This window comes from Acomys minous (assembly GCF_964271855.1).
Source record: "Acomys minous genome assembly, chromosome: 11".
In the NCBI taxonomy this organism is placed as follows: domain Eukaryota; kingdom Metazoa; phylum Chordata; class Mammalia; order Rodentia; family Muridae; genus Acomys; species Acomys minous.
The window spans coordinates 45,912,025-45,939,518 of NC_140492.1; the positions used below are offsets into that span (position 1 = coordinate 45,912,025).

Below are 27,494 nucleotides of genomic sequence, written 5' to 3' on the forward strand. Positions count from 1 at the left end.
GCCTGATGTCCAGAGTGTTGCAGCCAGTTAGGGGCAAGGTCAACTCATTTGTTCTCATGATCCCGGGGTCAACTCTCTTGGCTGCTTTGGGTAACAGGGATGAGGGGCAGAGGGCATATTCCCCCAGCCCAGGCCACCTCACTACAGAGGTGGGGGCAGGGCCAGCTCTCTCCTCTTACTAACCTCTAACCTCCAAATTCCTCCTAGTTGATATTAGAAATCCAGATCAGCAGCTGGAGCACCTTGCTGCTTTCTCTTTTGTCATCAGTCTGTTGGGTGAAGAAACATCGTTCCTCAAATACTTGTGTTGGCAAAATGCCTCTGAGGCTAAAATGAAAAGAAAAGCTACATGCTGAACTTCAGAGCAAATGGGTGTGTTGTACATAGAGTGAAACACTGAAAATTCTCAATTTTAGGGATAGAATACAGAAATAGAAAATAGAGGGCTTTATTCTCCCTACAAATACAATCAGGAAAATCGTGATCATAACTGAGTCAGAATTTCACAGGAAGGATAAAAACCTTTCTTTGCCCTCCTCCTTTCAGTAGTCCTTCCTCAAACGGTCCAAGGAGTATCATCAAGAACACCTGCACAGAGAGAAATGAGGCCTGAGCAAAAGAACATCTCCTCCAACCTATGGATGGCTAAGAAGCAGGATCTGGTACTATTTGCTGACTCCTATGTGATGTCACTCCTGTTTTTGTTTTCAGCCCTTTAGTCATGTCCATTTTCAGTATTCTAAGAAATGCAGGACCATGAGAATATGCATCAGTGTTTCAGGTCAGTGATACAGAAGCAAATAGAAGGCGTAAAACCTAGCACAGATGCTTTAATAAAAAAGACTGCCACTCTACATTCCTAAGAAAGGGTTGAGCAGGGACTGATCACTGCTTTGAACCCTAACATGAAAAGCACCAGATGTGTAGCTACTCTCTCCAGATATTTTGGGTTGTCAAGAAAATCTGAAATATTTTAATTTCAACAGGGATATTCTTACTTTAATAAGTTGGCAACTAATTAAACATTCTCAACGTGCAATGAAATCTATATTCCAAATGCCCTCTGGCTAAATTCAGACTCGTGGTCTTAGAATTGTGAACACGGCTTTATATATCAACAATAGAAGAGAGAGAAGAGGGATTGAGAAGGGGGGATAATAGATTGTAGACACTTGTTAAACAGAGTGGGTGTTTGGTAAGGAGTGCTTCCTGTGTTATTTTGATGGTGAAACTCATTCTTTTTATAATAAAAATACCTCTAGTGTTTAAATTCTGATGTGTGTATTTTAACATCATAACATGGCAGTACTGGCTTCAAAATAAGAGGGATATAACCCATATGTGTGTGTCTATATCTATCGGCTATATATATTCAATTAGGTTTTTTTTTATGAGAGGTGTATATTGGATTTCATGTAACATTGATGGTAAAAAGCATATCTCCCAGGAATTTAGCAAGGACATCAGCAGAACCACTTGATTGCAGTAAGACAGTATACTCCCTGGCTAAGATACTATCTGGCCAGCAGATACACTCAACACAATGGACAATTGCTAAGAGATGGACTGAAATATTTCCAAAGTGAGTGTTCTCTGCAGAAACACATGCACACACACTAAACTAGCTGTATAATGAATGTTCTGAGGTAAGATGTATCTATCCAAAATACATGTGATAAAGACCTAGTTCTTTTTCAAAAATATTTTATTAATTATTTGAGAACTCCATGCTATTTCTTTTTATTATATTCACATACCTCTCCAACTCCTCCAAGATCCACTCCATCTCCCTACTCAACCAAATTCATGATTTTTTTGGAAGTTCATTGTATTCAGTTTGCATTTCTGAAAGAACCTTGGGTATGGAAAACTGGACAACATGCAGAGAATAAGAGACAGGCATCGCACACTCACTACAATAAGCCTTCCAGCTTAAGTATCTTGTTAGAATAGTCCTTCTAGTCTAAATTTTGAACATGTTACTTGCAAACTATCACTTGGGAGTATATCTTCAATCAACCTCTATTTAAGGCTTATTACTCAATCAACTTATTAAAATCTAGGCTGTGCTTCAGATTGAATGTTTTTGTGCCCTAAAAGTTCAAGTGTTGAGATCCATCTGCCCAGTACATGGTATTTGAAGTCAGTGCCTTTGAGAGTTAAGTAGGTCGTAAGGATGGAGACCCCTGTAAATAGCACTAGTGATGTCACAAGAAGATGCCAGAGAGCTCTGGTGTGTTCAATGAGAATGTAAGGAAGCAACAATCTGGAAGGGTATCTATCTCAACAGGGGACATGTGGGAATCTTTAATGTGGACTGTGTAGCCTTTACAGCTTTGAAAAGTAAATGCTGCCCATCCTTGGTGCTTCCTGACAACAATCTGAGCTACCAGAACAGACTCCTTTACTGTATATGTGGACTTTCCTCAATGAAATTGTTATATTTGGGTCCGGGTACTCTATGACACTGTATGTCTTCTAAACTTTGTATTTCATCTTACGTTAAAAGGGATACTGTCATTTTATTCAAAGAAAAGAGATTTTTTTGAAATGAGCAAGGCCAAGGGTAGATTGTGATTCTTCAGCTTACTAATTATGTAGCATTGCATAGCTTATTTAACATATGAATGGAATTCTAGCACTCTGAGCTGACAATCTTACTGCCTGATAGAACTGCTATATTTAAATGAGACTTGTAAAGCATTTAGCACAGAGGAGGATGGGAAATTTACTTTTTTTTTTTTTTTTTTTTTGCTTCTAAACACAAAACTATTGCGTAGATCTACCTGAACTGATTTTTGGCATACACTTAAGTAGCTGTGAGGGCATAAATTTTCACTAAGGACAATTAGTAACTCACGAAGAGGCAGCTAAAAGTTTAAGAAGTTAATCAGAATTTCTAACTGGGCCAAGGTTCCAAAACAACAATAAAACATTTAGTCTCTAGGAATGTACACATGGCAATCTCTTTGAAACTGTCAGCTTCAAGTCAGAACCATAAGAAATGGTATACCAGAAAAAAGGCTGAGCCAGAAGTTGATAAGCCCTAGAACTGAAGAGCCCAACTTTAATTCATTCAATGCCTGGATTCTCTTTTTCCCTAGAAGAAAAGATCAACATCCTAAATTACAAATTGTTTTTCATAAATTTCACATAAAATATCCAGCAGCTTTTGAAAAATGAAAACAAATTAAAAGAAAAGAAAATTGGACTGTAGAGTTAATAGACCAAAGTAAGTTCCTTGCAAGTACTTCAGGTACTTCCGGTGTCGTTTTATGGGCATGTAACCTGGTATGTTATGGTTTTGTCATTGTGGTCATAATGCCTGTCAGGAACAACTAAAGAGAAGGATTTGTCCCCTGGTTTCAGAAGGTTTGGATGTCACTTCACATAGAATGGGGAAAAGGAAGGAGACGTAGTCATTCCAGTAGATGGCCTTTTGGCTTATTCTAGTCTTTCCAAGACACCAGCTCATGGGATTTCTCATTCCATATTTAAGATGGGTCTTCCCACGAGTCAGTTTCCTCAGGAAATATTCCAAAGACAATCTTTACCAATCTCCTGTGTGATTCTAAATTTAATCAAAGTTACAGTGAAGACTAGCCATCATACCTGGTCAGTTACTGCATCAGTTAGATTTTCAACTTGATACAACCTAGTGTCATGTGGGAAAAGAGAATAGTAATTATAAAATTGTCTTGATCAGATTAGCCTATAGACACGTCTGTGGGACATTTTCTTGGTTGTTAGTTGATATAGGAAGGCTCAGCCTACTGTGGTCCATTATATCCCCAGGTAGGTGGGCATGGACTATATTTTAGGAGCTGGTGAAATACGAGCCTGTGAGCAAGCCAGTAAAGCAGCATTCCTCTGTAGTTTCTGCCTCATTTCTACTTGAGGCCCTGCCCTGACTTTTCTCAACAATGAACTGTGACCAGGAAGTGTAAGATGAAATAAGCACTATCCTTCCCTAAGTTGCATTTGGTCCTATTTATCACATCAACCGAAACCAAACTGTGTCAGTCAAGTGGATGTCACAATGGACAGAGACTAGGCTTCATTTAGTCATCTCCTATTGCCAACTTGAAAGCTTTACTAAGTTTAAACAGCTTTCTGGTATACCCATTTCTCATTAGGTTCCTCAAATTATGTAGCTTCTCTTGCTTTCAAGATTCATTAAGAAGCAATAGAAGTATGCAATCCGGGGTTAACTGCTCCCCACTACAAAGGCAAGACATTGCCCATTATGCTACCCAATGTTCCATGAATAATCAAATTTTCCAGTTGGATGGTAGTGTTTGGGCACCAGTCCCAGCCCTTTGTATCAGGCTTGTTTCTCTCATGTGGTCAGGAGTTTTCCTCTGCCTCACATAGTTGCTTCATGTGTGCATACACATCAGTATTTTCCCAAATATTCAAGGAGATGTATAGAGTCCCAAATTCTCTCTATGCTTTTGTCCCCTTTCCAAAACTTTCTATTGCCAACTTAGGAGTCTCCCTGGGGTGTTCCCTAGCAGTGTGCTCTGCAAACTCTTTGAAAGTAGGAAACATTAGGACTCACTTGGCCATCTCCTTTATTTTCCACCGCTCAGGAGTCACTGCTCTCCATTGCTCTGTGTCCCATGTCCTGAAAGTATTTTAACATATTTTGTCTCATTTTGTTGCAGGCCTATCAGAGGCAAAATGATTTATCCCATCCTGTTACCCTATCTTGGTTGGCAGCAGTAATCTAACAACATTTTTGTCACAATCCAAGATTCTGACATCCCCAAAATTGATCAACACTAAACTAGATACATAAATTATATGTCCATATAATGAAATGCTATTGAAGAAATAAAGATATATGGCACATAGCCACCATCAACTACAAGAATAAATCTTGCGGTATTGAACATAAGAAATAAGACATAAAGTAACATAATAATGAAAGCTGGAAGATTCAGAACAATAAAGCGTCTTAGACATCAAGACATGAGTATCTTTGGAAAGAAGGCAGAAGGGAGAAATGGTCAAGATGCCAGGTAGCACAAAGGAGACTTTTGTGGTATTATAACTTTTAGTTGTCTTGACACTGAAGTACTTATGCATGGCATCTTTATGACAAGTACTAAAAGTTTAATTGCTTTTTCTGTATTCATTGTCAAGAATAATGCAGATGCTGTTAAAATAATAAGATAATAAAATAATATATACACAACAAACAATAGTACACAGACACATTCCAGAATCACAGAACTAAGGTTTTGGTTTTTGGTTTGGTTTGGTTTGGTTTGGTTGGTTGGTTGGTTGGTTGGTTTTTTGAAACAGAATTTCACTATGTATCTCTCTGGCTGTCCTAGAACCCACTATGTAGATCAGGCTAGCCCCAAACTCATGTGCCTTTTCCCCCAAAGTACTGGGATTAAAGGTGTGCACCACTAGGACCAGCTAGAACTCAGAATCCTAACAGGCATACTTGAAAAAATATTTTTCCAGTATGAGTGTAACATCTTTGCTGGGACTTTGCTTCCAAAATTCCTGAAACATAAACTGTGTGATTTGTATTAACAGGGCGCTTTGGAGACAAATATAGTGTTAGTATACACTGTGTGTCAAAAGCCTCTCTGTTACAACAGGCCCACCTTTCACCATATGGATTGTTAGTGCAGATTCTATTAGAATGCTGTTTATTTATTCTTTGACAAATTTATATATGTGTACAGTGTGTCTTGATTATACACAAGCCAAATCCTTCCTCTCTGCCTCTTTTCCTGTATCCCTCCAGTGTTTCTCCCCACATTTTCATGTTCTGATTTTAATAACCCAGTGAGTCCAATTAATGCTGCCCATAGGAGCATGGGTGTGGGGCCACCCATCACAGCATAATGCACAGAAAAACCTATGAGCAGCCATATCCACAAATAAAAGGCATTCCTTCCTCCCCCAGCTGCCACCATTGCCAATAGCTGTCAATGGGAGGTTTTAACTGCATTTGTTTGTATTCGTTTCTGTTCAAATATTTACCATGTGACTAATGACTCAAGTCCCACAGCATTGACAGTTTGCTCAATATGCAGACTTTGCACTCCTAAAAATGCATTTTTAAGTCAATTTTAGCTCCAGTGCCCAGATATATCTGCATCAGTAACTAATAGCTAATGGCAGGGCTATTGGCTAATAAAAGATGTGAGTTCAGGCTTTGTTTAGTTATCAAGTCATATGTGATAACGTCATAGGGAATAAGTTTTGCCTTCAGGTAATTGAGCTGATTTATAAACTGAATATAAAACATAAACACAATAGGTGAACAAGCAATTCATGATTCTCACCTGTCATGGACTTTGTATAATTGATCTTCTTGTGTTATGCTCACACACACACACACACAAACGCACACTCATGCACACACACTCACACATACACATATGTACAGACACTCATATACACACACTCACACACACATACATACTCACACATACATATATGTACACTCCTATACTCACACTCACTCATACATGCACATTCATACATGCACACTCACACACACTCACACATACACATATGTACAGACACTCATATACACACACTCACAATTACACACACACTTACACAAGTATGCTCTATATTTCTATATTTCTCAATGTAAAGAAAATCAAGGCCAAATGCTGCACTAAAAAATAGCTACACTAGTATCAGTTATTTTGAATGTGATAAAGCTGAACTATGCGCATTTGAATTGCTTTCAATTTTCCAGATAGTTAATATATAACCCACACTTTCCTGAAGTCTAGAGAAATGGTGAGGGAAGTATTTAAAGGGAGAGTTCAGAATTGAGTTCTTTATCCAACTTACTAATTTATTTTCTATCTTTGTCACCTTACGTTACCAAGTTTGTTTATTTTAATTATAATTTTTCTCTTTTGTGAAATAAAAATTACCTCAATTGGTAGTTGTGGACATGTCAGTGAGCTTTCTGTATGACAAAGTTTCACTTCAGAGGCAAGGTCCTTCTTATTTATGATTCTGCCCCTCGTCTCAAACACTAGACAATCTATTCCTCTTCCATCAAATCAGGAAGAAGAAACAAAACAGGCAGCCTACCCCTCAGTCTTTAAATTCATTTAGAATCTTGTGCTTTCCACAAACAGAGGTGATGCATACTCATGAAGCCTGTTTCACTAGATACGTGTTGAGTCCCTAAAACTGGAAAAACGTACAACACGAAAGGCTTGAGTGGGTCCCACAGAGGTGGAGAGCCAGAAATATTCCTAGTTGTCCTGTATTGTGAATGGCAAACAGAGGAGGAAGTTCTTCCAGGGATTCTTAATTGCTCACAGAGCTAATGAGCATAGTAAATTAGGACCAGATACCCATGAACACAAATAGCATTTGCCTCAAAATATCAAACCCAGAGTCTGCAGAGTGGTTCCGCAGGTAGCAAGCACCTGCTGTACCAGCGAATGGGTCGAGACTTGAATACATAGAACTCCTATAAAAAGCCAGAATGGCCACATGCACTTGTAAGTCTAATGGTGGGGTGTGGGGGTGTGTGTGGGAGATCAGGCGGTAGGCTCACAGGAGCTTGCTGGCCAGTCTTGCTGAAAAACAGCAAGCGTATATAGTACACTGAGAGACACTCTCTGAAGGGACCAAAATGGAAAGCAATACTGACCCTCACATGTGCAAGCATCTGCAAGCATACACCGCACATACCAACAATGAGTGTTATCTTTATTCTTATCAAAAACATCTTGACTAAACTAAAACTTGCATTTGCGATCCTTATTTTTTATATTAATTCTTTCTAAAGAATATTATGAGCCAGGCCTGGTGGGGCATGCCTTTAATCCCAGCACTCGGGAGGCAGAGGCAGGCAGATTGTTGTGAGTTCCAGGCCAGCCTGGTCTACAAAGTGAGTCTATGACAGCCAAGGTTACACAGAGAAACCCTGTCTCAAAACAAATAAACAAACAAACAAAAAAACACACAAAAAATATCATGTTAATAAGAGAGAAGAAAGTAAAAATTTCTCTCTTTCTTTCTGTTTCACTGTCTCTAAATTTCTCAATAACAACAAAAAATAAATGCTGAGTGAAAATAATATGGTGGCACTATAGTAGAACATATGTTTGAGTCAGAAAACACAACCTAAAATTAAGCCTACACAGTTTTTTTTCACAAGTTCCGAAATACATAAAAATACCAAAACAAATGGAAGCCTTTATTATCATTTACATAATCATTCACCTTTACCTTAAATAAGCTATTTTTAGTTTAGCAAGCAGCTTTCAGTGATGGTATTTTGACTGGAAACATTTCTTAACATACATTTTATTAAAAATCACTTAAGATAAAGATAATAAGAGTATTGAGTTAATCACTGTAGTGATGTGTGTGTGTGTGTACGTGTGCAATATATATATTGCAAAAGGGCATGGATAGAAGAAAACATGATGTGAAAGTAAACCATTTAGGTTCAGTATTGCTTATTTTTCTGTTACAGTGACAAAACACCATAACCAAGGCAATTCATGAAGGAAAATGTTGACTTGGGGTCTCGTGGTTCTAGAGGGTTAGAGCTCAGGGTCATCATGACAGGAGCATGGCAACAGGCAGGCAGTAAGGTATGTCCCTGAGGAAGTAGCTGAGAGCCTATATCCCACCCCCAAGCATGAGGCGGGGGCGGGGTGTGTGAGCAGCACTGGAATGGTGCAAGCTTTGGAAACGTCAAAGTCCACTCTCAATGCCACACCTCCTCCAAGGCCACACCTCCTCAAGGCCACACCTCCTAATCCTTCCCATTCAGTTCCACCAACTTGGGACCAAGGATCAAATATATAATCACATGGGGCTATTCTCATCAAAACACCACAGGAAAGTACCCACATTCTCCCTGACCCCTCCCTGACCCCACCTGTTGGACACTCCAAACTGTAGGACAACAATTTGGAGCCATTAGAGCAAAATAAATAATTAATATATGTCAAAATTAATTAGGAAACTGCAACACTACAAGAGAAAGCTATGATGAAGCAACTGCCTATATTCCAAGCAACATAATTTGAAACAATTTCATTCCCTTAAGACTGAAACACTTATGTTAGCCAAAGCCACTGTTATTCTCACTTTCCTTAAAGTAATAACCCATCTTAACACAATAGTCAGAAAAGTGGAGGTGGCTGTGTTGTTGTCTCCAGGATCCCAGACCCTTGCTCACACACTGCCAACATTTTTAATACAAACATTAAAAACCATTTTCTTTTGGATAACTCAGACACATGAAACTATGTCAGTGATAGCTGGAAGTCAGTTTTTGAAAGTCTTAAGGTGCAAGTGAAGAAAAATACAAAAACAATGTAAATGAAGCTTAGAAGTTATTCTTCATGTGCTGTTCCTAGGGTGAGATGTAAGAAAGTACATTGCTCATTTGCAAATAGATAGGATGCGTGAGAACCCCATATGCATGCATCTGCATATATTCAATTATTATTTTATAATTGTTTTAGGAATACGTAGATATGACATGCAGATATTTAAACCACCACAAGATGTCTGGCCGCTAAACTATACGCTCTGTGAAACTACCTCCATTAACTTTGGATGGCATCAATCAGTTGCATCTCACTTCTGCGGCTATGATTTCACATGTGTCACAAATAAAGGCCATTCACAGATTCAATTCTCAACTGATGTGAGAATCAGAAAACCTGGCACAGCCACCTCACTTGTTCATCCATAGAGCCCAAGCACTCTCTGAAAGGAAAATTGTTGAGAGAAATCTTCGATTAATCCTTAAGGAAGAGTCTGACAAGTTTTGAATAAGAGGCCAGGGCAGGAATGAGCAGAGGGCTGCTAGTGCAGTGGTACTCAACCTGAGGGTTTCGACCCCTCTGAGCATCAAATGACCTTTATATATGGATCACTTAAGACCATCGGAAATGTCAGATATTTACATCTCAACTCAAACAGTAGCAAAATCACAGTTATTAAGTGACTACACAATTAATTTTATGGTTGGGGGTCACCACAACATAAGGGACTGTATTAAAAGGTCACAGCATCAGGAAGGTTGAGAATCACTGCTATAGTAGATTTAAAAGGTCCTTGGGCTTTGCCTGGTAAAGAAGCAGGGGCATCAGTCCTGAAATCCAAAGGAAATAAATTGTGTCAGCAGCTAGTGAGTTGGAAAGGGGACCTAGAGCTTCTGATTAGCAGGCAGCCCTGCTTGACACCTTAATTGCACATGTGTATGATGCTGGTCAGTGAAGTGAGGTCAACTATATGTAAATTTTGACCTACTAACCAAGATAGTAAATAAATATTATTTTAATTTTATGTTTTTATTATTAAGCATAGAAAAATAATTTTTAAAAAACAGATGGTTTGGGATAACTATTTTTTAAAAAACATTGTGCATGATGGTAATACATGCATGGAGATTATAGGACGACTTTCAATAATTAGCTCACTTCTTATGTACCCTAAAGAACAGTTCCATAGATCAAGCTCAAACCGATGTAGTGGTACATTTACACTATGGAATACTACTCAGATGTTAAAAACAAGGAATTCCCAAAATTTGTGGACAAATGGAATGAACTAGAAATGATCATAATGAATGAGTTAACTCAGAAGTAATAGAGTCAAATGGTACATACTCACTTATATCTGGATACTAGCCCAAGGGGCATGCTCCATGAAAGTCTTCACTCACCAGGAAAGTGGGACAGAGGGGAGAACATCCTATTGGGACTCTAGGTGAGAGAAGCATGGAAGAATGGGGAAATAGAAGGATCCAGAGAGTCCTAGAAACCTACAAGTAGAACATTATGATCAGGGCCCAGGGGTCCTGCTCAAACTATGGCACCAGCCAAGGACAATACATGCAGTAAACTTTGAACCCCTACCCAGATCTTGCCAATGGACAGGACATTCTCCACAATTGAGTGAAGAGTGGGGTCTGACTTTCACACGAACTCTGGTGCCCCATATTTGACCACATCCCCTGGATAGGGAGACCTGGTGGCACTCAGAGGAAGGATAACTCCCTGATTTCTGACACTTAGAAGATGTTTGCCTTGGAATAAGTGATACTAAAGCCAACAACTGAGAAAAACAGACAGAGAGGGGAGATTCTCACGAGCAACCCAGTCCTCAGTTTTCATCCCTAGCTGGCCTTTCCCTTCCCACTTTCCCCACTCACTGTGTCCCAGTAACAGTGCTTCATTCATTTCTCCAAACCTGGAATGCCGATTTGCATTTTGGTACCAAAAGTGTGCTGCTCACTGCTGTATCTCACCTCCTGACCACAAAAATGCCAATGTGCCAGCCCTCATACTTCAATATATGTTACAAAGTTTATGCACAAAACTATGTCACAGAAATTATGTTCCATTTTGTAATGTTACAAAATTTTAAACTGGAGAAAGTAAGGATTGGCTCCTTTCACCCTGCAAAAGCTAAGATGCCTTCTTTTGTCTCCTAAAGTAGGAGGAGAATGGAATGGCAGCCAATTTGTAAACAAACAAGATGTAAATTGAGATACAACTTGCTCAAAAGGCATTTATTTTTATTCTCCTCAAAGTTAAGAATGTCTTTTTATTTTAGTAAAAATCGTAAGTTTCTCTGACTGATAAAGTCATGATGCCCCCTAGATAAGACCTTCAGGCTTTCTATTCTACCATCTGGAATGGAGACTAATTCAGACAACAGAATTCAAGGCAGTACTTAAGAGCAGCATAATTTTAGAATAGAGTGCTGAGCCCGTGAGATAGTGTGAATACTGCTCAAATTTGATACTTCTGTGTTTAGCTAGTTGATAATATACAAGACATGTCTATCATACAAGTTCTAAGTCAGCACTGGTAACAGTAGAGTTATTATTTTCAGTTTGTGATGGTTTCATCTGAGTCGTATATAACCCAGGTCATATTGGAATATAAGCATTAATTAGGATAGAGGTAAGACAGAGCAGATTCTTTATTCAAAACATCATTGCACTTGATTTCCTATTCAGTGATGCAATTACACCTTCAGTAATAAGCATCTTCTCATCTCTATATCCTGTCCACCACTGGACAGGCTAGTTTTAGGTCAACTTGACACAAGCCAGAGTCATCAGATAGGAAGCATCCTCAATTTAAAAAAATGCCTACATAAGATATGGCTATCGGTAATTAAAACAGCATGGTACTGGCACAGCAACAGGCTGGTTGATCAGTGGAATTGAATCGAAGACCCAGATATGAATCCATACACATATGGTCACTTGATTTTTGACAAAGAAGCCAAATCCATTCAATGGAAAAAGGATAGCATCTTCAACAAATGGTGCTGGTCTAACTGGATGTCTATGTGTAAAAAAAAATGCAACTGGACCCCTATTTGTCACCTTGCACAAAACTCAAATCCAAGTGGATCAAAGACCTCAACATAAAACCAGAGACACTAAGTCACTTAGAAGAAAAAGTGGGGAAGAGCCTGGAACATATTGGCACAGGAGACAACTTCCTGAACAGAACACCAACAGCCCAGGCCTTAATGTCAACAATTAATAAATGAGGCTGAGAAGCTTCTGTAAGGCAGGAGACACTGTCAAGAGAACAAAGTGACAGCCTACAGACTGGGAAAAGATCTTCACCAACCCTACATCTGACAAAGATCGAATATCCAAAATATATAAAGAACTCAAGAAAATAAACACCACTAAACCAAATAACCCAATAGAGAAATGGGGCTTGGAACTAAACAGAGAATTCTCAACAGAGGAATATCAAATGGCTGAGAAACACTTAAAGAAATGTTCAACCTCCTTAGTCATCAGGGAAATGGAAATCAAAACAACTCTGAGATTCCACCTTACACCCATCAGAATGGCTAAGATCAAAAATTCAAGCAACGCTACATGCTGCCAAGGATGTGGAAAGAGAGGAACACTCCTTCATTGCTGGTGGGAATGCAAACTAGTACAACCACTTTGGAAATCTATATGGTGCTATCTCAGAAAAATGGGAATAGGGTTTCCTCAAGACCCTGCTATTCCACTCCTTGGAATATACCCAGAAGATGTTCCAGCACACAACAAGAAACTTTGCTCAACTATGTTCATAGCAGCCTTATTCATAATAGCCAGAACATGGAAACAGCCTAAGTGTCCCTCAGTAGAAGAGTGGATAAAGAAACTGTGGTACATATATACTATGGAATACTACTCAGCTATTAAAAACAAGGAATTCCTGAAATTTGTGGATAAATGGATTGAGCTAGAAATGATCATAATGAGTGAGTTAACCCAGAAGCAGAAAGACTCCATTATGATAGGCAGATTTAGGCCCAGGGGTCCCGCTCAAACTATGGCACCACCAAGGACAATACAGGCCGTAAACTTTAAACCTCTACTCAGATCTTGACAATGGACAGGACGTTCTCCACAGTAGAGTGGAGAGTGGGGTATTACTTTCAAACGTACTCTGGTCCTCATATTTGACCATGTCCCCTGGAGGGGGAGATCTGGTGGCACTCAGAGGATGGATAGCAGGCTACCAAGAAGAGACTTGATACCCTATGAGCATATAAAGGGGGAGGAAGTCCCCCTCAGGCACAGTCATAAGGGAGGGGAGTAAGGGGAAAATGGGATGGGGGGAGGAATGGGAAGATACAAGGGATGGGATAACCATTGAGATGTAACAAGAATAAATTAATTTAAAAAATAAAATAAAAAAGCTGAAAAAAAAGATATGGCTATCGGCAAGCCTATAGGGCATTTTCTCAATTAGTGAGTTATTGGGAGGAAGACCCAGCCCATTGTTGGTGATCTATGCCTGCAATGGTGGTCCTAGTTTCTATAAGAAAACCAACTGAGCAAGTCATGAGAACCAAGCCAGTAAGCAGCACTTGTGTATGGCCTCTGTTCCTGCCTCCACGTTCCTGTCCTGTTTAAGAATCTGTCCTGACATTTTTGATGGGTTGTGGGAATGAATAAGCCCTTTCCTCCTCATGTTGCTTTGGTCATAGCATTTTATTATAAAAATAGTAACCCTAACTTAAAAAAAAAACCAACAAAACAAAACACACCTTGAAATTTTTCAATAAAATTACTCTTTACTCATAGGAACTCACAACAGAAGTAGGCCACAGGAATCAAGAAATCCTAGTAAGTTTGTTTATTGAAAGAAAGGTAGAGGAGGTTTTAACACTTTTTCACTATCTCCTGCATTATATCTATGTAAGAGAGTAGCATCCTGAATCTATGGTCTGTTCTCCCAAGAAAACATTTAGTCTATGTCAGGGGTGGAAATGCTGAGCAAAAATAAGCATACAAGTAATAGGTAGACTAAGCAGGTTATATTCATGTATTTTGGAATATATATATATATATATATATATATATATATATATATGCATATATATGACATACATATATGAAATAATCAATGAAAAATGAGACCATTATATCCAGAAATTTAAAATAGCCAAGATATCCATCAACTGATGGGGGATAATGAAAATATGGTTTACTAATACAATGAAATATTATTCAGCTGTTAGTGAAAATGAAATTTGTAGAAATGGGTGGAGCTAGAAAAAAAAATCACTAATGAAATAACCCAGACCCCAAAAGACAAATATTGCATGTTTTCTCTTATATATGAATACTAGCTTTTAAGATTTGGACCAGCCATAGCACTTAAGAGAACAGGTGGGAGGAGAGGATATCCAAAGAAGGAAACTAGAATGAAGTAATTGGAAATAGAGAAGGCACGTTATGGTAAGAGGATGAAATGGATAGTAGGATGGGAAGGAAGGATAAAAGTGGCAATACGGTAAGGGAAACTATCATTAATGGACTTTTGAAAGCACAGAAACCTACTACCATAGAAGCGTCCTAAAATATTTACATATATGGAAAGAACGTCAATGGAGTAACCAAATAGTGGAGGAGACAATGGCCCATCTAGACATCTTATGCTACCAAGTAAAACCTTCAGAGCCAGGAAAGGGTTAATCTCACTGAGTTTTTTTGCCCAAAAGGCACCTTGGAACACTCCAAACATAACAGCCTACCTGTTACCCTCTGTAACCCTATTGCTTAAGATACTACATGTCTATGTCCGCAAACACTGAGACCTCGAGCTAGCAGCTTTATTCCTACTAACAAGCATTCATGGTGCTGGAATGCTACCAGAGAAAAAAGGTAATCATCAGTAGTACCCATCTACAAATCCAAGACCCATGAGAGCAACCTTCCTGCAAAATACACTGGCACAATAACGGCACAAAAATTACGGGAATAAGCAATTACTTTGGTTTGGATTAATGGCTCACTCCATGAAATGCAAACCTCATTTGATAGTACTAAAGTGGATGATAATGTGAGACTAGATTGGTCGTGAGTCTAGGGGAAAACCTAGTGCTATTTTTCTACTAAGGAGCATAGTAGTAAAATGATTGCTAATGGCGTTCTGTTATACCCATACATCAGGGCCTCACTGATGAAGAGACACTGAGAAGAGTCTTTTTGCAAGAGATGGGAATTAACACAGAGACACACAACTGGACAATGTGCACAGAGAGACACTTTGGAGTACCCAGTTTTAAATAGGCCATCTTCATCAAATATCTCCTTTCAAGGCTTAAGGAGCTATGCCAAAAAAAAAAAAAAAAAAAAAAAAAAAAAAAAGGAAACAGTGTAAGAGTTAGAGTTTATGCATGGATCTGAGGAAACAGTATCTCCCAGACACTATAGAAGCGATGCACATATGAACTGACAGAGACTGTGGCAGTGTGAACAAGTTCAAGCGAGACAAGATTAAGAATGAGAGGTAGCAGAGGCAGGTGGATTGCTGGGAGTTCGAGGCCAGTCCTGGTCTACAAAGCGAGTCCAGGACAGTCAAGGCTACACAGAGAAACCCTGTCTCAAAAAACAAAACAAAACAAAACAAAAAGAATGAGAGGTAGAGGGATGGACATTGTGTTCCACTAATCAAAAAAGCTGTTTGGGATTGATATCAGCTAGCAAAGGGAGAGTCAGTTTTCTCCAGTGAATGTCACTGACTATATCATCCACACTCCAGGGAAAGTCATCAAAAAACAGGCAACCACGTCCATGTCAGAGACAGCTCCGACTTCCCTTACTAGGAGACACAAAGGAGGTCTGAGTTGCCTATCTGCTACCCCTGTGGAGGGGGCCCAGGCCCAGTCTATTCACAGTCCTTGGTTGGTGCTTCAGTCTCAAGACCCTCTGGGCCCTGGTTGGTTGTCTCTGTTGGTCTTCATGTGGAGCTCCTGTCACCTCTAGGTCTTTGTATCTTTTTTCTGACTTTTCTACAAAGCTCCCTTTGCTTCAGCCAGGTTTTTTTTTTCTGTGAGTCTCCACATTTGTCTGGATCCACTGCTGGGTGTAGCCTCTCAGAGGACAACTATGCTAGGCTCCTGTCTGCAAGCATAGAAGAGCATCATTAACAGGTAGGCTCTCTCCATTGGGGTGGGTCTCACTCAGGCTAGGCCAGGCATTAGTTCGCCATTCTCTCTATCTCTGCTCTATCTTTATCTATGCATATCTTATGTGCATGGGTCAAAGTTTTTGTGGGCAGGTTGATTTTTCCCACCCTCCACTAGGAGTCCTGTCTAGTTAGAGGGTGTCTTTTTTAGTCTCCATGACCTCTCCTACTAGGAATCTCAGGTAGAGTCACCCCTATGTCCTCCTAGAAGCCTAGCCTGTCCTATGTCTCCCTCTTGTCACAGAGATGCTCAGCCCACAGGCTCTCTGTCCTCTCACTCAACCAACCATCCCCCTCCCACACACACACCACTGTCCCCAGATCTGATCTCTACTTTCATTTCTCTCTGTGCTCCCTCTCCTATCTTGTTCCCCCTCTTCAACCACTTATGTTGTCTATTCTATTTCCCCTTCTGAGTGAGATTTAATCATTCTCCCTTTGGCCCTCCTTTTTACTTAGCTTCTTTGGGTCTGTGAATTGTACTGTGTCTATCCTGTACTATATGGCTGAGATCTACTTATAAGTGAGTACATGTCATGTGTGTCTTTCTGGGTCTGGGTTACTTCACTCAGGATAAGATAAAACATTTTCTAGTTCCATCCATTTGTCTATAAATTGTATGATTTCCATGTGCTTTAATAACCTGAGTAGTATTCTGCTGTGTAAATGTACTATAATTTCTTTATCCATTCTTCAGTTGAGGAACATGTAGGCTGGTTCTAGATTCTCGTTGTTACAAATAAAGCTGCTATGATCATAGTGGTACAACTGTCCTTGCTGTGTGGTAGAACATATTTTGAGTATATGCCCAGGAATGATATAGCTGTTTCCTTAGGAGTGGTATAGAGTGGTATAGCTATTCCAAATTATCTGAGATGGAGCCATATTGGTTTCCAAAGTGACTATACAATACAAGTTTCCATGTCTGTGTGTGTGTGTGTGTGTGTGTGTGTGTGTGTGTGTGTGTGTATCTTAATTACATTTAAACACAAATCACTTGTTCCCTGTAACAATGAACACCACTGTGTATATTATGCATTCATAGATGCATGACATTCATAGGTTTGTGTATCTTTCCATTCTTAATTCTATGGCTTCTGACATTTTTTTAAATTGAATTTTGACTCTTTGCAATTGTGAGTATACTCAGAAAACATCTAATCGCTCCCCCAACTGCTACTGTACTTGCCAGTTTGTGTAAGAAAAATGCGACTGGGGACACCAGAAAGTTGAAAGAAATATAGCTCACCATTGATTCTCCTTGGAGTAAGGAATAAAATATACAAAAGTACCAGAAATTACTGACTGAGTCAGAAATAATGACAACCCAAATAACAATTTTGAGTAAAATAATATTTAGAAAATGTGACATGTACCTGATCAGAAACTTTCTGTGAATGGCCACATGGTGAACATAACCAAAGAAATAGACAGAGGGTCAGTGAGAAGAGATACAAAACCTAGCATGGCTGCCTCTAAAGAAACTTAAAAGAGAGTAGGGAAAGCCATATGAGGAGTCAAGGTAGTGAAAACTATTGTTTGAAAACATGAATTAGAAGAAGGGGAAGTAACGAGTGTCTCAGAAGAGTTGGAGTGCCCCAAATGAAAGAAACTATAAAATATCTATAACTGAAACGTGTGGAAACAGGGCCTCAAAGGTACTTTATACATATAAGTAAAGTCCGGGATGGGTAAAGGAGGAGAAAGAATAAGAACAGAACTTTCATTGCTCTTTCAGTGCAAACCAAAGCAATTGTAGGAGATCTAAGAAAAGAGAAGTAGTATGCCTTTTGTGGGATTCTTTTAGGCCCTAGAATATTCTAGAGATAAATCCGATTACAAATACTAAGTGTGTAGAAACAAGAAGGAAACCACCACCTACTCTATATACTAAGAGGAGCACTCCGTAAATACCAAATTAATCCCCTAAATAATATGATCAGTGTGGTTGCCTAACTCATGTATACAGCTTGTAATCTTAGGTGCTCAGGTCAGGAGTGCGTTTATGGTGGAAGCAGGTGTCAGTGTGAGGGTAACAGGCAAAGAAGGTTAATTCCTCAGACACCTTGGTAGACTGTGACAGATCTACTTAATGTAGTTATTCCACTACCTGCGTATGTTAAAGCATGTCTCAAAGGGATTAAAATATCCTAAGCACCTTGACATTGGATCTCTCTGAAGTCGTATTTCAAGTATTCTCAGTAGAACTTCACAGTGGCAAGTGACAACAATTTATCGAAAAACAAAGTTTAATAGAATCAATATTTTTTCTTAATGGATGTTTTAAGTGAGATGAAATTATGTGTGCCAAAGAAGTTACTAAACTCATTTAAAAAGAAAACGTGTAGAATAAAACTAGTACTAAATTCACTTTTTAAATGTCTAGGAAAAAACCCTAATATACAGGGGGAGGATGTCCCCCTCAGTCACAGTCATAGGGGAGGGGAGTAAGGGAAAAATAGGAGGGAGGGAGGAATGGGAGGATACAAGGGAGGGGATAACCATTGAGATGTAATATGAATAAATTAATAAAATTTTAAAAAACTATTACCCACTTATCATTTGAATACTTTTTTTTTAAAGGTTTGTTTCTCAAGCCCACTTGAGGTTAGGACTCAGCCAGAGCTGACTATCATATAGCCACGCTCTTCGTGGCCACACCAAGAGCTGTATATCTGTCTTACGGAATATCTTCATTTACTGGACCCTTACACTTTGAAAAATACTAAACTACAAGAGCAAAAGCAGCACAGCTGTTTTCCAGTTTTACTTTAATCACATACTTAAGCTAAACGCGAAGATAAGAAAACAGGTAAATAAACATTCTAAGCCTAAAGAAGAAAATGTACAAATGATAAAGTGAGTTTTCAGGGAGTTGTTTCTCTTCAAATAACAAAAGATACAATCCACAGTATTTAATATTACTAGAAAAATTGAATCATTCGGCAATTAAATATCATGCTGGAGTCTGTTATACAAAATCTAAGGACACATTTTCATGTTATAAATATTAATAAGCCCAGTTTGATTTCCAATTCTAACATGATCCAATTGGGCAGATGTTCTCTCATTTATTTAAGTAACTTTAATTTTTTTTTGTACAGGTACCACTCCCCCATAAAATATGCCTTCAAAAATATTGAGATTATAACTGCAGATGAAAGATAGAAATCGATGGAATGTAGGGTCAAGTTTGAATCTTTGATTTTGGCTGTCTTAATAATCTCATTCTGGTGGGCATATTCAACGTTGAGAGGGTATGTGAAACACTAGCTCAGATAAAGAAGCAACAAAGCCCCCAGTGGAACTCTGTAACCACTCATCTAATGTCATTACCTCCCTTCAGCTATCATAGAAAATCAACAGCTTGACTAAATTTCATAACCACATACACTTATCCACACACAGCTGGAGAAGGAAAGATTGTTGATATAGAGCTAATGCTTGTGAAAAGATGATGTAGCCCCCCAACTTTTGAGTCAAAAGACTGAGCGGGCACATTTCTTGTCTATTTCCTCCTTTTCTGCCATTATGTACATTGTTGGTACATCCCCGAGCACCTCTGACATGTTTTTGTTCATTTAACATTTCCCACTCTATCTTGGCATCTCTATTCATAGTAGCATAAATTGTCAATAGAGGCTATGATAGAAGGCAAAATGTAGTAACTGCAGATTAAACGTTGACTAAAAAGTGGGTAAGGCCTAGAGAAAAGTGTTTGGCAGAAACTAATTCATACTACAAAGATGTAAGACATATTTGAAGAATATATATTTCTTAAATTTAACTACTATGGGTCTACGAGTATGATTGTATGTGATTGCAGGTGATCACATACCACATCATGAATATGGAAGTCAAATGGCAAATTCTCTCCTTCCGCTGTGGGTGGGGCTTGCACATCTGAGCTGTCTCACTGACCTAGAATTTATGTTTCCGGTAATCATACTCGTAATAGTAAAATATTAATTTACTATGCTCTAGTAATAAATAGGAAATAATGTTGAATTAAATCAAAGAATTTTTGCATGACAAGAACCACAAACAAACAAACAAACGAAAATTGTGAATGAAATCTCTCACCAGTAGCTGCTGGAGTAGTTCTTGCCATTATGTGTCTTCCGGAAGTCTTCTCCCTGTTTGCATCATGCTATCTCCCCTCTCACTTCACATGTTTCCTTTTGCTTATTTTCTCCTTAAAATAACCAAAACACTGTGGAAACTTTTAGAACATTTGTTGTAATTTGTAAGTAGCACATTAGGCTCCATATTCTCATTTACAAAAGAGATACCAGTACATTTTCTAAAAAGTTTTGATTTTGTCTTTTATAAAGGAAAGAAAGCACGTCCAAAATCCTGTAATTTCTTTCCTTTCTATGGATCACATCAATGCTAAAATAACTTTCCATCCCTCCCTATAACATAAAACACTCTGTTCTTTGTTGTTGCTGGGTTAGAGAACTCCAAGCGCCTCACATGTTTGAATGTGTGTATTTAAGCAGCTTACAGTATAAAAGGAAATGCAACAGATGTAAGAAAAATGAAGCCATTTATAGCTAATTATGCTTTTTAAACTAACATTTATTTTTAAGCCAATTCTGATGCATTTGTCATGATCACCCTGAATATGCAGTAGATAGCAAGAAAGGAGTTGGGGTGAACATTGGGACTTTGAGAAGAAGGAAGAATGAAAGAAACAAACATTAGATCAGGTAAGGATTTGAGTGGACAAGAAAGAAGAACAGAAAAGGGGAAATTATTTCTTCAGAAAAGATTAATATCAAGAAGAATTCATGCAACTTTGATTAATTAGAAGTTGTCTCCATCTGACTGCTTGATGACAAGAGTTGGGCCAACAAATTAGACTCTAGACTCCATCTCAAAAAGGTAAAGAATTGAAAGGACCATATAGGATGAGTGGTAGGATGCTTTGAAAAAAAGAAAAAAGAACAGTATTAGCAAAAAACCAGTGAGCTGACATCATTCCTGGCAAGGACACCTTGTTTGAAGAGGAGCAATAGAAGATACATCACAAATCAATGTTTGTTTTCTTCTCTGAGTAGTGCTTTGTTTGTTCGTTCATTCATTCATTCATTGAGAATTTCATACATGTATCCAGTATACTGTGATCATAGCCACTCCATGATTTCCCCTACCAACTGCTCCAGATGCCTTCAACTTCATGTGCCTCCTTTTTAAAAAACATCTCATTCTGCTCAAATAGGGCTTCTCATGTGCACACACATGCCATGCGGCCATCCACTAGAGTATGTGCAACCTACTGTGGCTGCCAACACCAGAGAAAAATGACTCCCTGACCCTCAGCCAGCATAACTGCCAATATCTTCTCAGCATGAGGTGGACCCTCAATTGCCCCTCCTGCTTCCATGATGGGATTTTTTGATTTCTTTGAACTTGTGCAGGTTTTCTGCAGGTAACCACAGCTGTTGTGAATTCAGAAGTGCAATGGCACGTCATATCCGAAGACAGTATTTCACAGCTCTCCTCTCCATATTCTGGCTCTTGCATTTTTTCAACCTCCTTTTCTGTGAGGTGGGACATGACAACATGATTATATATATATGCATGTACGTGTGCATGCGTGCGTGCGTACGTGTTTAGGGCAGAGCACTCATAGTTACTAATTTTTAGTAGTTTGGCAGATTATGAGTCTCTATATTAACTACTCCTCACTGCCAAAACATTTTCTGCCCAAGTTTGAAAGCATACCAGATCTATTGGTATAAGCATAAATACTTGGAAGATAGCTTGATTTTATAACTAGTTAGCAAAATAACCATAGCAGCTCCCCCACCCCACCCCCATCCCCAGACCTATGACTTCCATAGTCGTCATAAGCTTTTAATCAGATTTACAGTATCAGGTATGCCTTCCCTCTTCTAGAGCAGATCTCAGATACAATAGAAAGTATTTAGTTTCTCCATAACCACTGTGCTGCTATGGCACCAGTGAGTACACCATATCAGTCAGATTGGTAATGTAGTATGCAAAGTCTAGCTCTGTGTAAGGCCATTGATGTCTTTTTCAGCTAAGCCATATGGACTTCTAATATTTTTCAAGCCAGTTTAAAATATCATCAGATAAGATGGTTGGATACCTGCAGTATGAAAAAAAGGCGATATTCGGGGTTAAGGGGTTCAATGGGAAGATGAGGGACAAAAGAAAGCTAGGACTATGTCAAAGAGCCTTATGAAAACCCACAGGAATGTAAGCTATTTATAAAAAATAATTTGTTAATGGAGGAACTCTGTGTGGATAGACAATTCTATTAGCATGAGATTTGGATTATGAAATGCAAATTGCAGTGCTAAGCATTAGATTCCCCTTGAAATGAACAATCAAAAAGAGAAGGATTAGGGGCAGAGATGCAGGCTAAGTAGATGAACATCTGTCATGAAAGCATAAGGTCTTGACTTCAGATTCCCAGAACTAGCATAAATCCAGGCATGAACTGTGTCTGTAGTCCTACCCCTCCCAAGATGTGAGGCAGGGGCAGGAGAACCCATGCACATGGTGGGCCAGCTACACTGGTGCCCGCAGCCATGGACAACAAGAGAGCCTGACTCAGACAAGGACCAGCAGCTGAGGTGGTGCTCCAACTTCTACACCACATCAGTGGCGAGCATACCTTCAGCCAAACACATGAGCACGCAGTCATCTCTCTCTCTCTCTCTCTCTCTCTCTCTCTCTCTCTCTCTCTCTCTCTCTCTCTCTCTCACACACACACACACACACACACACACACACACACACACACACACACACACATCCATACACATACACCAATAAAAATTAAATTTAAACTAAAAAGTAAAAATTTTAAAGGATTAGGAACCTGGCAGGCCAGGGGTATAACTCAATGATAGAGAGATTGGCTAGCGTACTAGGCTCCACCCTCCATAAGTCTTTAGACATATATAGTACACATATGTGTTATTACATTTTCCAAAGAGTTATTAAAGAAACAAAGACCCAAACATTATGCCACCCCTCGTAAAGTCCACTTTTATTGTCGTCTGACCCTCCCTTTCACATTTCACCCTTGATGATTAAAATCTGAACATCAGGTTTTCTCTTCTGCTTCTTCACATCCCTTCCCCCACCCCATCCCCACCAGATGCTAGAGACACACAAGGATGGAAAGCACAATGGTAGATCTAGTGAATTTACAATTCAACCTGTTAATCTTCCCATCCTCCATCAGTCCTGAATTGTAAACTTACTGCTTTCCAGACACTTTTTTTTTTCACTGAGACTGATTCTCACCTAATTCTTCACTTCTGCCTTACATTTGTACATTCTGTATGTACTATTTTAACATGCCCTAACACAAATTTATAGTGTCTGAAAGACAGCTTAGTAGAATTTAAGATAGTATGTGATTTTCTTATTCTGAGATAAGATTTGGGACCTTCCTGAGGTTGGCCAACTTTTGAAAAGTCATACAGCGAAGTAAAAACAATTGAAAGCATCTGAATTTGATTTCAGGGTTCCTGCAGCACCCCACTCTTAGATCTCCTTATTCCTTCTGAGAAACTTAGTCACACCACATTTTGAAGTCTTAGAAAGAATTCTTTGGTCATTTAGTAACAACCTTCATAGTTATGTTTAATTATCTCATATTTAAATAGAATAGTAAGTATGCTACCAAATTTCCTGGGTCATATAAAATTGAATGTTTCAAGTAAGATATATTTTGAAAGTTTGAGAATTCTAGCCTATTCAAGATAAAAAAAATTCAAGTAGCATTATTTTCTCTAGAATCCTGCCAGGTAAAAATATTGAGTACATGTATTCATCCTGGATAAAGTAATTGTGTGTATATGCACCAGATGTAAAGGGCAACTTTTACTGTTCCCCACTTGGAAAATTTTTAGTGTGTGATTCTGTTTTCTTTGACTGAACAGTTCATTCTCAACCTGTCATAACAACTGAACCAAGGTCCACAAAAAAAGAAAAAAAAATATATATATATAGTGTGTGTGTGTGTGTGTGTGTGTGTGTGTGTGTGTGCGTGTGCGTGTGTGTGTGTGTGTGTGTGCTTCTAGAAACTATGGCAATCACCAAAGGAAAGTGAGAGAGAAATAACACAGGGTATGTAGAGAAAAAGGATGAGCACTTTAGTAAAGGAAATGACACATAATGCAATATTTAATATAAAATGGATATAGAGGCCTTGCGGCATGCTGAGGTATCTAAAGTGCAATAGATTTATCATTAAGGCACTTAATCTAATCTAAAGATTTAAGGAGAAGGGCACCTGGAGCTTTGCCTCAGAGAAATCTTAAAGGATAAATAAGAGTTGGAGGAAAAAAGTAGGAAGTGCTTTTCAGGCCAATAAAAGTCACAACACTAAGAAAATATGTTGTGTTCAGGGAACCATAAGCAAGTTAAAGAGACCAGAATATAACATGAAACTCAAGGAATCAGGAAAAGCTTCAGAAGCCAGAACTGACAGATTCACAGAGGCCCTTTGCCTGAACATAAGAGAATTACTTGAAATTCACTCCCTTGTTACCAGACAGTTATCATGCAGGAAATGTGTGTATATCTTCCCAGCCTTCCATCTCCAGCTGTACCTACCCTAGGAAGAGTAAATGTCATGGATTATTCTTTAGTATCCTTTTAAAGAGAACCAGTGTTGTAATGGATGCACTATGGTTGGGCACAGTGGGACATGCCAGTTAACCCTAGCACTCCTGAGTATGAGTGCTATCCCTGAGTTCATACCTTCCAATGCTATACATCAAGGCCCAGGCCAGCCATGGCTACTCTGTCTCATAAAAGAAATAAAGGAAAGTACATTAACTGAAGACTTACTCAGAAAATTAATAGGATACAAGCAAATATAGATACCCTAAGATCAGTGGTTTCTTACATGTCTTTGCCATGAAGTGATACATTTCAATATGGTCAACATAATTTTAATCCTTTATGATGTCAGTGATAATGAATTGTATCAAACTCTTTGGAATATGTTATACATCTATATATACATGCCCATGTCCATGTGCATGCACACATACTACATTCAAGGCTTTTGCAAACTATAGGTAGCCTACGATGTTTTCAAATGGACACAGAGCCATGGAGTCTTCTGCTTTAATCCCAGGTAAGTGAATGTAACTCAAATCACACTGAAACTCCGAGACCTCAAGCCAGCTACAATTTCTTTTTACTCAAATAGAACCCCTGCTTTCAATTCCCTATTCCATTTAACATGTGAGATCTCAGCTACACAATGTGTTCACTTTTTTTTTTTTTTTTTTTTTTGGCTCTCTTATGAAATATGTCCTTTCTCTTGGCACGCTGGGAGAACTAAACACATTTTCCTTCCAAAAATCACCTTTTCTAAGCTCACAGATTTATTTGAATAGGCATCCATCAACTTTTGAGTATCCCTCTGTTCAGCTCCATGTTTATACAACTGGGATGCTCCAATAAAAGGAGAAAATCTAGCACTTATTCTCTCCAGGTTTTATGATCCACTTGGGAGACAAGACTAACATGCACACAACAACCAGAAAACAACTTCAGACAGTACATAATTAAGCGCTGAATGTGATAGTGACTGTGAGTGCACAGTTCTTCACTAATTACCAATTGCTTTAAGGAACTAACACTTAACTTTGGGGATTTCAATCACAATTTCCCTATAAGCATTAATTCTTGTAACCAGCAATTCAATTCATTTCAAAGAGCTACAAACATACCCTGGTTTAGCAAATTATCAACATTGTTTCTAAGAAACGTGGGTTTTTTTCCCCATTAAGCAATTAATTTGAATCCTGATTGTTCTGACCTCCGGGGCCTTTTGAGGGGTGCTTGCATCTCAGAAGTAATTTAATTTTTCAAATGATTTTTGGCTGGTTGAGGATTCAGAGCCCTGGGGGAAAGGAAAAGGCTTTCCAAGTAGGAGTGAGGGATGAGGAAGCACCTTGCATTTGGAGGGATGTGAGCCAACGCACTCCCCTCTGCTGGGGAAGAAGCTTCCACACTTGGCTTCTTTCATTCTCTCTGTCTCCTTCTCCTTTCTTGTCCTCCCCTCCTTCTGTCTGCCCCGCTTTCAATATTATTTTCTCCTCCCCATCTTCTTCAGTCTAGCCTTCAGGGCTTTAGTTCTGTGGGGATTCCCTTCAGGAGGGAGGAGGCTCTTACTACTGATACCTTTGTTGTTTGTGTTGGGTACCAGAGATTGAACCAAGGGCCTGAAGCATGGTGTGCCTGTGCTCCACCACTTGGCTGCACCCGAGTCTTCCCCCACTTTTTACGTGGCATGCAAGGTGAGACTAGCCCAGGGTGCATTACTTTAACTGCAGAGAACTGTCTTGATCCATCTTTGAACTGTATTCAGCTCCTATTCAGCTTCTACCCATGCTTGTAAGGTTGCACACATACTGTTCAAGTATATTCCTAAAGGATGACAAGCTTTCCAGGACCTTCTCTCTCAGTTAGCACTGGCCATCTTTATGCATCTGCTGCAGCTGGCCTGGTAAACGACTATAGATTCAGATCATATTCAAATCTGATTTATTGTCCTCTTCTTTAAAAGAAAATGATAGAGCAAGAAAGATGTCTCAGCGACTTAAAGGACTTCTTGTTCCTGCAGAGAACCCAGGTTTGATTTCAAATACCATACCTGTCCAGAACTGCAGTTCCAATGGATCTGAAATCCTCTTCTTGCCTTCACAAGAACCAGAGGGACGTGCATATGCATTCATACAGGCAAACCGCCATTCACGCATATAAAATAAAATAATAAAATAAATGACAATTGATAATGCGTCACTTCTTCTGAATTTAGACGTTAGAGAGTACAAACCGTACCACCTATTGAGCTTCAGCTTTCTCTTTTCTAATAGCGAATTCTACACACTGGGCTGAATGGTGAACGTCTTAGTTGTGTTTTTATTGCCATGATAAAACACCATGACCAAGGACATTTATAAAAGGAAGCATTTAATTAGACTCCCAGTTTCAGAGGGTTAGCGT

At 39.0% G+C, this 27,494-nt stretch overlaps 1 long non-coding RNA gene across 1 annotated transcript; it reads left to right on the forward strand.

The window, feature by feature from the left end:
- Window positions 1-723: 723 nt before the first annotated feature.
- On the forward strand, window positions 724-27,232 carry LOC311608019. The gene is made up of 4 exons (XR_014782826.1): window positions 724-781; window positions 8,486-8,606; window positions 25,556-25,614; window positions 27,055-27,232. It is a non-coding gene; the product is annotated as an uncharacterized lncRNA (long non-coding RNA).
- Window positions 27,233-27,494: the final 262 nt, after the last annotated feature.